Source organism: Lipotes vexillifer, unplaced genomic scaffold (assembly GCF_000442215.2).
Source record: "Lipotes vexillifer unplaced genomic scaffold, Lipotes_vexillifer_v1.1 scaffold1161, whole genome shotgun sequence".
NCBI lineage: Eukaryota > Metazoa > Chordata > Mammalia > Artiodactyla > Lipotidae > Lipotes > Lipotes vexillifer.
Window position 1 is genome coordinate 460082 of NW_006780142.1, and position 13577 is coordinate 473658.

A 13577-nucleotide genomic window follows, 5' to 3' on the forward strand; every position below is an offset into this window, starting at 1 on the left:
TGTAAATCCCCTCTGAAACTTCAATACCTGAAAACATACCTATGTGTATATGGCTTTTCTACCTTATATTCAACTCTTTCAGAGCAGCTTAGTTTTAAAATTTTACAAGAGGGATCATGAGAGAGCCGAGGCTCTTGCTTACGCAAAGAGACAGACAGAAACTCTGCACATTTAATTTTCTGAAAAAAAAAAAAACCCTACTACTAATTGTTTTCCAAACCCTTCTTATTTTATTAGGCACAACTCCATTAAATTATGTTCTTCACTCATCATCTCTTTAATGAAAAAATTACATTTAAATACTCATGTCAAGTAGAAATTGAAGCAAAATAGATTGGATTACTCTAGTAATCCCGGAAGAGAAATTTAAATTCTATAGTTAATTTGTAGGCAGTTACAAGTTATATTTCCACTGCAAATCAGAACAGTGAGCTGTGACAAGTTATGGGGACGTAGGGTGGGGAAGGTTGGAAAATATATTGTTTTCCTGTGTGATGATGGCCTTGGAAAAAAAGATAACTAGATCCCTTCAAGTTTGACAATAATAAGGATCAAAAGACATGAGGTCCACGAGGTAGCCAATAGAGAAGGAAGAAGGCTTGTTTTAAAAAAATGGGGGGGGGATGAAATAAAAATATCCAGTGGGGGGCTTCCCTGGTGGCGCAGTGGTTGAGAGTCCGCCTGCCAATGCAGGGGACATGGGTTCGAGCCCTGGTCCGGGAAGATCCCACATTCCGCGGAGCAACTAAGCCCATGTGCCACAACTACTGAGCTTGCACTCTAGAGCCCACGAGCCACAACTACTGAGCCCATGTGCCACAACTACTGAAGCCCGCATGCTTAGAGCCCGTGCACTGCAATGAAGAGTAGACCCTGCTCGCCTCAACTAAAGAAAACCCGTGTATAGCAATGAAGACCCAAAGCAGCCAAAAATAAATAAATTAAGAAAAATACTGTACTTAGTAAAAAAAAATCCAGTGGTCAGTGGTGCTTAAAGAGTGTGGTTGTCCACATTACCATAGGACCATAGATCAGTGCAACTGTCCATGAACAAGAAACCAAAAGTGTTGATACTTGGTTGAAACTGTCCTATTCCTCCTTGGGGACCTGCTGGTAGAGCTCGGGTCACCTCCCTGAATCACGTCACCAGTCTTGTTGAGATAGCACATCAGATAAATGAAATTTTCATCCCCACAAGGCATCCAGCATAAGACACCACATTTTGTCACCACAAAGTATGGCTGTGCGCACTGAGAGAGTGAGATGGGGATTGCGAGCAGTGATTTAGGAGAGGACGATCGGAGCACTTGTGTATAAAGGATGTTCTAATTCTCCCCACTGGACTAGTAAGATTGAGGCAAACTTTTTAAGACAGAATAAGGAACCTGGAGTAGGAACCAGATTCCACTACTGCCCAATGAAATACATTTTAATGTTCTGAATGTCTTTCTCATTTTTCTTCTTCTGTATAAAATCCATTCCCTCTGAAGGTAAACAAACATTATATGTACTCTCCCCATAGAGAATACATAAATGTCCACTGTGAATGCATATAAAACTAGTATAGCAATCTCTAAAATTAACTGTATACTTTATAGTGTCATATTTATACCTCTCCAAGAATTACTATCAACTTCTTTCTTTGACATTATTAAAGGAATAATTTGCTAGAAATTTCTTGATGCATCTGTCCATTTAAATAGTCATGCTACTTTAGGTCAGCATATTATTTTTAGATTTTTGAAGTGAAGTCTTTTTAAATGTACAAAACCTAACATTTCTGCTGGGTTTCTGAAAGATTAAAGAAAAATTCCATTAAGAAATAGTAGGAGAATTCAACTGTGTCTTCTCATGTGTTACTAGCATTTTGCATTCCAAATAGAAAATATGCCAAGGTGCATTGTGTATTAATCAATCAAAATGCAAAAGTAACAGCAAAATTCACCCTAACAACCAAGAATATTCCTCAGGGGAGCTTTCATTGAATTGCCTGGGTTTTGACATAGAGTAACCCAGCTGTCCAGCTATTGATTTGAGCATAATTATCTGCTGCTTAGTAATTATTTACATATGCATTGGAATTGTGTCACTGTGCTTTTAAGTGGAATTAAGAGAAATAGTGACAGTGTATTGTTGTTTGAGGGTAACACTATAGTTTCCAAAGATAAGAATCCATTGTTAGGCCTTTCAGTGGGCTGAATTTTTCACCAGATATAGTCCCACCCAAAGAAACCAAGAAAAGGGCTTCTGGACATCTGTTTCTGGATTTTATTTTTTACAGTTCTCAGTTGTGTATCATATTCCTTTATATACCCGAGCTTGAAGCCATTTCTTAGGCTTGAATGTATTAAAATTCAGTGTGTGTGTGTGTGTGTGTGTGTGTGTGTGTGTGTGTGTGTCTCTGTGTGTGTGTGTGTGTGTGCACCCACACATTCTTGACAAATTTTGCGTTATAAGAAATTTTATTCTTTGGTAATGGTTGTGCCTTGGACCAAAGATGCTTACCTTTTGACAAATCTTTATGAAAGAAAGGGGAAAAAGGGTATTCAAATAGATTGTCCCTAAACATACAGGCTAAAATCAGGGTTTCCGATGTAAGTAACTCATTGGGATGATGGTAAAAGATGCCTTCCTCTGATTCTTCATAGTCCTGTGGATAACTCCAGGGGTGGGACTGATATTTAGAGATCTACACTGTTCATCCTTGATGTTAAGATACGTGATCAAAAGGGAATTCCCTGGCGGTCCAGTGGTTAAGACTCCGTGCTTCCACTGCAGGGGGCATGGATTCGATCCCTGGTTGGGGAACTGAGATCCCGCATGCCGCCCGGCACAGCCAAATAAAAAAAGAGGTATGTGATCAATCAATTTTTAATTTTGTCCAAATTAATTTCCCACATGATATGGACGAACATTTCCTTATTCATAAACTTCATTTAAAGCCAACTTCAGCCAGAAAGCTGTGGCTAATGTTGTGTCACTTGAGGAACAGAAGTTTACTCTAAAGACATATTTCATATATGTAAGATGCTCAGAATGATCACTTCCTGGTGCTTTTACGGTGGTAAGGATATTGCAGACTTTTCCTGACCTGCTCCTAAGTGACTGAAAATCTTAGCAAGATGTGTCTTCAGCTAATTTTGATGTTTTGATACAGAATCAAACTTTCATAACAGTTGATGTTAGACTTCATTTTTATGACTTGAATCACTGAAATTTTCTGACTATGCCATTTTGTTTAGAACTGTGTTTACAAAATTTGTAATAGTGACACATTGCTGAGGTAGTGAGCAAAATGTGTAAAATATGGAAATGAGCTTAAAAAAACAGAGAGAACACTGAACTGTTTTCGGAGGCTCCCACGAAACCCTCCCCACAGTTGGTCTTGAATAACAGGAAGAGAGATGAAGGTTTCCTTCAGGCCAGCCTAATCTAAATATGAAACTCCCTCCACTTCCTTCTGACTCCACTTTACCTCTTTGCTTTTGTTTAGTGGAAATCCTTTCATTATCTAGTTAATGAAGACATTTATTCAGCTTTTACCATTTATCTTTCGAACTTGTTTTCATTGGTGTCCATCATTAATTGAAAGATCCTAGATTGCAGGGTCAAGTTCTCTTACATTCTGTTTCTAAGATGCTTATTACCATCCAATGCTAAGTAGATAATAAATTAAAGCTTTCACGGTGTCTTTGCTTACATTTCTCATTATCCCTGGTGGAAAAATATTTTTCTATGTTGCCTCATCAGCTGATGCCCTTTCATACCTATGGTGAGGCTACGGATGGAGGGGAATGGGATACAGTATGGGGTAGGGTTGGGGCTGGAGAGGAGTTTAGGGTGGCAAATAGGAGCTTGCTCTCTGGAATCAGACAGACCCACAGGAATATTCACTTCACAACTTTCTTTCTGGCCTTGGACCTTCCAAGCCCAAATTTCTTCATCTGTAAAATGGGAATATAATACCTATGTTCTGGGCTGATTTGTGCCCCCTGTACCCTAGAACGTGATGGTATTTGGAGACAGGGTGTTTATAGAGGTACTTAAGTTAAAACAAGGCACTAGGATGGACCCTAATTTAGTATGAATGGTGACCTTATAAGAAGAGGAAACTTAGACGCAGGCATGAGCAGAGGGAAGACGCTGTGAAGACACAGGGAGAAGACACTCATCTACCAGCCAAAGAAAAAGACCTGGAACAGATCCTTCCCTCCCAGTCCTCAGAAGGAACCAACCTGGACCCCAGACGTCTAGCCTCCAGAGCTGTGAGGCAATTAATGCTGGACCACACCAATGCAAACAAGTTCAAAAGATAAATAAGACAGTTTCTGCTGTTTAAGCCATCCAGTCTGTACTACTTTGTTATGGCACCCCTAGCAAACTAATACAAGCTCCTTCGTGGTATTGTCATTAGGTAAGATCCTATTTAAAGTGCTTACCATAGTGAATGTTGTGTAATAGACGCTCAACAGATGGTAGTTTAATACAGTGGTCAGAGGTGAGAAAAGAGAACAAAAGTGGAAACATTTTTAGAACTATATTTGCATTCTCAAGGCCTTTATGGGCATGGAGGTAGATTTGGAAGAAAATACGAGGGAGTTTCTTTTTGTTTCAGTTGGGTCCCATGCAAACATATGAGCATTTATGGATTGACAGTATTCAGTTGTGTTTTCTTTTGCAGTTGTCCCTTTGGGATGATAAATGAGCCTCACAGGAGGCTTTATGATCTTGAACCATAGAATTCAGAGGGTGCCTGCATGTTGAATGCTTGGTAAAAATATGGGAGTAGTGGTGTCCCAATCTATCTGGTTTCACTGGATTGGTTTCACACTACATTGCTCTCAAGAAGTATTGTGAGCCCAAATAATTTAAAAAATGGCCAGTGTTAAAAGATGCCTCCTGCTGTTCACTCATGCTCCTCTCTGAATAACCAGCAGTTACTGTATTTATGTGGATCTATGGCACATTGTTAAGCATCAGTTAAACATTTTAAACATCAGTTCTACGTGCCAAATGTCAGTTCTGCAAGCCTTTCCGTTGTTAAGTTTTTTAAAAGTTCTTTTATTTGCAAGCTGCTTTTCAAGATGAATAAGTGTAAGATTCTTTTTTCTTATTTTGTACTTCCAAAGAGTAATTCCTTCTAATTTGAAGTTTAATAAAATTGTAAGTTAGAGTAATTGCTTCTAAAAATGCCCGAGTTTCTCATAAGAATGTCAGGGTCGGCACATTTCTTAAGATATTAGAATTCTTCAACTGCTTTCCCTTTCAACTGCATTGATGTGGCATGTTTTATTAAACACGAATGGGTCTTCCCAAGTCATAGCAGCGGTAGTTAGGGAAGGTCATTTCAGTGGCAAGGTTATATTTCATGAAACATCATTTCAGTGGCAAGGTTATATTTCATGAAACAGTCTCCCGCTTCACACACACACGTACAATCTTAACTATAATCAAATAGATTCTCTAGAAGGCTAGTCAAGTATCTTGTTTTGTTTTCTTTGGTTTGGTTTGAAGGTAATTTTGTGATGAAGCCTCTCCTCGCATAGAAATAAAACATTGGTCACCACTGAGGAAGGGGGCGGACTCCACAGCAATCATCAGCTGGACCCCAGCTCTATTTTTTTAATTAATTTTTATTGGACTATAGTTGATTTACAATGTTGTGTTAGTTTCTGCTGTACAGCAAAGTGAATCAATTATACATACACATATATCCACCTTTTTAAGATTCCTTTCCAATATAGGTCATTACAGAGTTTTGAGTAGAGTTCCCTGCACTATACAGTAGGTTCTTATTAGTTACCTATTTTATATATAGTAGTGTGTATATGCCAATCCCAATCTCCCGATTTATCCCTCCCCGCCCTGCCTTTCCCCCTTGGTAACCATAAGTTTGTTTTCTACATCTGTGACTCTATTTCTGTTTTGTTAATAAGTTCAGCTTTTTAGAATCCACATCTAAACGGCATCATATGATATTTGTCTTTCTCTGTCTGACTTACCTCACTCAGTATGACACTCTCTAGGTCTATCCATGTCACTGCAAATGGTGTTATTTTGTTCCTTTTTATGGCTGAGTAATATTCCATCGTATATATGTACCACATCTTCTTTATCCATTCATCTGCTGATGGACATTTAGGTTGCTTCCATGTCCTGGCTATTGTAAATAGTGCTGCAACGAACATTGGGGTGCATGTACCTTTTCAAATTGTGGTTTTCTTCTGGATATAAGCCCAGGAGTGGGATTGCTGGATCATATGGTAGCTCTATTTTTAGTTTTTTAAGGAACCTCCATACTGTTCTCCATAGTTGGACCCTAACTCTAGCTTATGTACCATGACTCACAAAGGAAATATATAAGTGATAATAGCAAGTAGTCGTGCTTACAAGCAGTTGACACCCAGCAAAGTGGGAAAAGTGGTAAGCCTATTTGACCACCTAGAAACTTCACAGAAGTTTCCAGGCTGTTCTCAGTTTCAGGAAGGGTTAATAGAAATTCTACCTACGCTGGTTCTAGCTGCCATCCTTTTTCCCTGGAGTATTTCACAGGCTTTGTATCTGGCCTCACTGTCTTGACTAATTCCTACAGCTCCTTCTCCTTTGTCTTTTTAAAGCTCAAATTGTATCCTGCCTCTTCTCCACTTACAACCCTCCAGTTGCACCTCATTGCTCTCTGGATAAAGTTTAAATTTCTCAACAAGGTCTCCCGAAGTACTTTAAGCTCTGGCTTCTGCCTGCTTCCAAGTTCCGACAACCACCCTTCTGTGCCCTGACTCTGGCCACACGGAACTACCTGCAGGTCCGGGGCTTCTCTTGCCTCCGGGCCTTTACATGTGATGTTCCTGCTGTGTACAAGCTCTCTGTCATTCATATCCCACTGCTCCCCATCTGCTCGACCTAAGCTTTGTTGCCCTGGGACTGAATTACACGTTCCTTCCATGTGCTATCCCACCCACCCCTAGAGCGGTGGGATAGGGAGGGTGGGAGGGAGACGCAAGAGGGAAGGGATATGAGGATATATGTGTACATATAGCTGATTCACTTTGTTATAGAGCAGCAGCTAACACAACATTGTAAAGCAATTATACTCCAATAAAGATGTTAAAAAAAAAAAAGTACCTATTACTTGTCTTTCCCGCTAGATACTAAGTATTTGAGGGCAGGAACAGTGTCTTTTGCCTGTTATAGTGTCCAAAATGCATAAGAGGAAGTATGAAGAGAAATAGCTGTAGAAGGGAGGGAGGGAGGGAGACAGCAATGGAAAGTACTGGAAGTGGGAAATGGGGGTACAGGGAGAAGGGGGATGGCATTAGTAGTGAGCTTATTATTTATTGTACCAGTTTTTTTTTTCATTAAATCTTCCCAACAACTCTTTGAAGCAGGAATTGGTTTTGTTTGTTTTTTTTTCAAAATTCCAACAGTTTACTTGGCGGAAAATTGACAAGCTAATTCTAAAGTTCATATGGAAATTCAAAGGATCTGAAATATACAAGAAAACGTTAAAGAAAAACAAAGTTGGAGGACTTGAACTACCAGATTTCATAACTTACTATAATACAATAGTAATCAAGACAGCATAGTTTTTGTGCATAGACAATTAGATCAGTGGAATAGAATCCAGACACAGACCCTCACCTATATAGTTCACTTGACTTATGACAAAGGCTCCACTGCAATTCAGTGGACAAAAGATGTCCTTTTCAATAAATTGTGCTGGGGCAATTGGATTTGGTTATAGAAAAAAAAAAATGAACCACAATTCCTACATCACACACCATACAGAAAAACTAATTCAAGATGGATCATAGACCTAAGTTTTAGAACTTAAAAAAAGAAAAGCTTCTTTACAAAAAAACATGGAAAATATCTTCAGTACTTTGGGATAAGCAAAGATTTCTCAAACTGGACACAAAAAAAACACTAATCATAAAAGAAAAGGTTTATAAATTAGTGTTTATTAAAATTAAGAACTTCTATTTATCAAAAAATAACGTTAAGTATGAAAATGCTCCACAGACTGGGAGAAGATTTTGAAACACATAATGTCTGACAGAGGACTTATATGCAAAATACATAAATAACTCCTAAAAATAAGTAAGAAAAAGGGAGACAATGCAATTAAAAATGGGCAAAGAACCTGCATAGGTACTCCACAGAGAAAGATCTCAAAAGGGCCACTAAGTGTGATCAACATCATTAGTCATTGGAAAAATACAAATTAAAACCACAGAGAGATACCCCAATATGCCAAGAATTAAAAAGACTGACTATACAAGTGTTGATGAATTTGGGGAGCTCATCTTATACTGCAGGTAGTTCCGTGTGGCCAGAGTCAGGGCACAGAAGGGTGGTTGTCGGAACTTGGAAGCAGGCAGAAGCCAGAGCTTAAAGTACTTCGGAGACCTTGTTGAGAAATTTAAACTTTATCCAGAGAGCAATGAGGTGCAACTGGAGGGTTGTAAGTGGAGAAGAGGCAGGATACAATTTGAGCTTTAAAAAGACAAAGGAGAAGGAGCTGTAGGAATTAGTCAAGACAGTGAGGCCAGATACAAAGCCTGTGAAATACTCCAGGGAAAAAGGATGGCAGCTAGAACCAGCGTAGGTAGAATTTCTATTAACCCTTCCTGAAACTGAGAACAGCCTGGAAACTTCTGTGAAGTTTCTAGGTGGTCAAATAGGCTTACCACTTTTCCCACTTTGCTGGGTGTCAACTGCTTGTAAGCACGACTACTTGCTATTATCACTTATATATTTCCTTTGTGAGTCATGGTACATAAGCTAGAGTTAGGGTCCAACTATGGAGAACAGTATGGAGGTTCCTTAAAAAACTAAAAATAGAGCTACCATATGATCCAGCAATCCCACTCCTGGGCTTATATCCAGAAGAAAACCACAATTTGAAAAGGTACATGCACCCCAATGTTCGTTGCAGCACTATTTACAATAGCCAGGACATGGAAGCAACCTAAATGTCCATCAGCAGATGAATGGATAAAGAAGATGTGGTACATCTTATACATTGCTGGTGGGAGTATATTTTGATATCACCACTCTGGAAAATATGTTTCACAGGATGTGTTGTTATCTGTAATTACAGACAAGAAAGGTGGGCCTCAGAGGGTTCAGCCTGCTGTCAGAGGTCTTGCAGCTAGTAAGCTGTGGGCCTGGGTTTTTTTTGTTGTTTTTTTTTTGCGGTACGCAGGCCTCTCACTGTTGTGGCCTCTCCCGTTGCGGAGCACAGGCTCAGCAGCCATGGCTCACGGGCCCAGCCGCTCCGCGGCATGTGGGATCTTCCTGGACCGGGGCACGAACCCGTGCCCCCTGCTTCGGCAGGCGCCACCAGGGAAGCCCTGGGCCTGGGGTTTGAATGCAGATCTGCCTGATCTCCAGACCTGGGCTCCTCCTCTGACCCTGGGCTCCCTTCTACATTTCCCAGCCACGCGTGGAGCAAATAGAGGAGATGTCACTTGATCACCGTGCATATTTGCCACAGTCGAGATCAAGTCAGGCAGTTCTAATTCTCAGCTGCTGCTCATTACCCGAGACTTCCTGTGCTTTAGGCCTAAATAGAAATAAGCTCAAAGCAAACTCACTGGCCTGTTTTTGTTAATCACTAGAAATTAGTGACTGTAGCAGAGCTGATTCATTTAACTGAAGGTATAGGAAATAATTGCAGAAAGTAAAGAAAAGGCTAGGAATGCCAAATTAAATGTCTTGGGAAACGAACAGTTTGCATTCTTCAAAGGGGTCATTGCCAAACGCATAATCAGATCGTGATGAATTCCAGCCGAATTATTAAGTCTGTGGTATCCAGAAACCAGGAAATATGGTTGTACTTTGAGTCCCTTGCATCATGGAGTGTCATGTGCATAAGTACACTTAATTAGCTGCTCTGATGACATCAGTTACAGTGTCATATGTCATGAATGGCTTATTGCTTGTGAATCAAAAGGCCTATTTAAACAAACACCAGGGGCTCACTCTGAGGCCTGTACCGACTATATTTTAAGCTGACATGACATATCTCCGGTTCCTTGGGGCAAAGAAACAAGCATTTTCACACAGAAATGCAAAAGAGATTAGTGGGGCAACAAGGACATGTTTTAGCAAAGTTCACTTACCTAAACACAGAATGCAAACTGTAAGAATTTTTTAATACTAGTTATTAAAGTGCACAATCACATTCCATTGGCCATTTTTATCTAACTAAAGCACAATACTTATTTCACATCTTATATCTTCTAAGTGTACTTTGATTCTGAATGGAAGATTTCCACCAAGCAACTTAATTATATTTTGAAAGCAGTTTTGGGGTGTTAACTTTACAAAGTCGACCTCCCACTTCTGTTCTAACACCCACACAGGCTAGCATCAAATAGATGAAGGAAAACAACTGATTAATTTTATCTGGGCATATTACTTGTGTCCTAGGTGTTTTTTATTTTTAAGCATACAACCATAGAGACTTTTATTAATTACCCTTTCCTTTGCTAGATTAAAAAAAATCAGAATAGTTTTATCTTTCAGAATATCATGTGATGGTAATCATCAGTTCACAGTTCCTTTTTTACCTTTGGGTCGTTTGTCATTTAGTCATTAATTCCAGTTGCCGTTCAGGTAGTTGTATTCTTTTTTCTTACACATATCGTTGACACACTTAAATTCTTTCCCATTGTCTTGTGGCAGAGACTACTAGCTAACTACTAAAAGATTTTCTTCTCCTACTATGCACATTCCAGGCTTCCTTGCAGTTTCAGGAAACAACAACATTCTCTCCAGTGGAATGTTAAGCAGAAGTGACCTGTGCCATTCCAAATCTAGCCTCTACAGAATGACCAGGAGTGGTCCTCCATATGCTGTCTCTCTCCCAGTGCCCAGGCAACATTGGAAGCTATGTGTGTGTGCTTTTCAAAACTACCATCGCGGGCTTCCCTGGTGGCGCAGTGGTTGAGAGTCCGCCTGCCGAAGCAGGGGACACGGGTTCGTGCCCCGGTCCGGGAAGATCCCACGTGCCGTGGAGTGGCTGGGCCCGTGAGCCATGGCCGCTGAGCCTGCGCATCCGGAGCCTGTGCTCCGCCACGGGAGAGGCCACAACAGTGAGAGGCCCGCGTGCCGCAAAAAAAAAAAAACCAAAAAAACCCAACAAACTACCATCACTATGGGTCCAAAGGAGAGAAAAGATGTTGTGCTCATTTAATCTCCTATAACCCAGTGTCCTAGGCTTTTCAGCATGGGACATTAAAGGATTCACATCCAACTTTCCTCATTTTACACATGAGAAACTAAGCCCAGAGACTAAAAGTAATTCACCTGAGATTTTCCAGCTCAGTGTTATTTCTACTCTACCCTACCCAGAGGGATGGGGTTGGAGCCGTTTGTTGGTTCCTATAGATAATCATAACTCATTTTTACAAACTGCTTTTCAGACCATCAGGAATGCTAGGCATCTTTCTCAAAGTTAAGCTGTAAATTGATAGCAAAAATGAAACCAATGTTCAGACCTTCTGAACCCAGAGCTTATAACACCCAGGATGTTGCCTTTTTAAGAAAAAAAAATCTGTGCATGAACAAGGAACCAGACATCAGTTTCCTATGGGGGAAACGTTCTCATGGAGGTATTATAAGGCCTAGTTGGTCCACTTCATTTCTTGTTCTTTAAAAGATTTCTGTGGTGCCACTATTGTCCTCTTCAGGTGCAGGAAGTTCATTCAGTGGGATCGCAGCATCTTCACAAAACAGCTTGTCTTCTTGCCAAGCATCATCAGTCAAATCCAAGATCCTTCCATCTCTCTGTACCTCACTGTCCATTCTCCTGCAGCTGTGATCTTGCCAGATCAGTACCCGGGCCAGCACAGCGCTTATATGTTCTTATATGTTCATGGAGAAAACCTGGACATACAGACATGAAACAGTGGTTATCTTCTTGGTATGAGATACAGTGAAGGGGCAGTCTTTTACATTATCCTTTCCACGCTGGTATATTTTGGCAGTTTTTAATGATAAGCTTTTATTTCTCTTATATTCAGCAAAAACACTAAAGATTCTCCCATTTCAAAATGAGAGAATGAAGCGAGGAAAGAAGGAAAGGAGCAAAAAGTAAGTCAACTGCTGAGGTTTTCAAGAAAAAGGAAAAATTATCCCTTCCTATTAAACTTTATTTTAATCTGTTACTCAGATGCGTCTTCCAAACCAATGGACTTTTGACAAGTTCTTACCAGTTCCACTTCCCTTGTTCCGGTCTGTTCTCCATACATCTCTCCATTGTAGTTTAAAATGTAAACCAGAGAGTTCCCTGGTGACCTAGTGGTTAGGATTCTGGGCTTTCACTGCCGTAGCCTGGGTTCAATCTCTGGTGGGGGAACTGAGATCCTGCAAGCCACGAGTCGCGTCCAAAAGAAAAAAAAGTTAAAAAAAATGTAAACCATATTACATCGCTCCTTTACCTAAAACCTTCATGATTTCCAAGGCACTTAGACCAAAATCCAAATTTCTCACTTTGACCTATAATGTTCTTTTATGATGCAGCCCGGCTAAATGTCTTTATCTCACTGGTCTCTATAGTCTCATAGCCTAGTACAGTACCTGTCCCAAAATAAATGCTTGACAAATATTGGTGAATTATAGAATGAATGAATGATGAAAGGATATCCCTTCCAGAGAACCTGAAGTGCATGTTTGATTGGGTTTCCTTCCAAAACCCACAGCTGGTCTTTCCCATTGGTACTGATGACGCTCCAAGAAGCATATTCATTTCCCAGGTTTTATGCCTATCTAGTTGAACAATTCTGATTTCTTATGGGTCCCTGAAGTCCGGCCAAGTTCTTTTCGGACGCTGAGGTCAAGTGGCTGAGCTTATTTGAGACGGAGCAGTGATGAATGGATTCTGGCCGGGACTCAGATGATCTGCCTTTTGACTGGCTCGATGGCTTCCCAGTGTTTGCTCAAGGATCACTGATGGAATGTCCATTCTCCTTTGCCTCCAGTCCGTCCTGGTTTACAAGTCAAAAAACTCATTTTTTCCACAATGAATAAGAAAAGGGCAAAAGTCTTTTGAGAAGCCACCAACAAGATATTGGCATTGCTTCCTTTTCATTAACTATTCGAGAATAGGAGATCATAACTGCCATCTAAATATCTGGAGTAAAAGAAAAAAATGTCCCAGCTTCAAGATTCCATTTGTAGTGCAGTTCACAAGAGAAATTCCCCCTTTTTGAAAAGTATTGGCTTTGATCCTATAAAAAAATTACTCTCAAGAAGTAGATTTCTTCTTGTACTAGTAAGTAAGTAGGAGATGAATTAGTTTTTTCAGTGACGGAAATCAACACGTACAGGGCGCCAGGGTATCATTTAGTATGTTGGAAGAGGTAATTTTCTGAAAAGTGGTTTATTTATTGTCTACTGAGCTGAGCATTGAAGGGAAGACGCCATGACTGGTGCCCACCCACTCTCCCCACCCCACACCGAGTGTGAATGGGGAAAGTCTAAATCAGGCCTTGCACGCAAAGCCTGGGGATGTCTCTGAAGGCTGCTTTACAGTAAAAGCAATTCTTTCCACGGTTTTCTAGCCTGCTGAA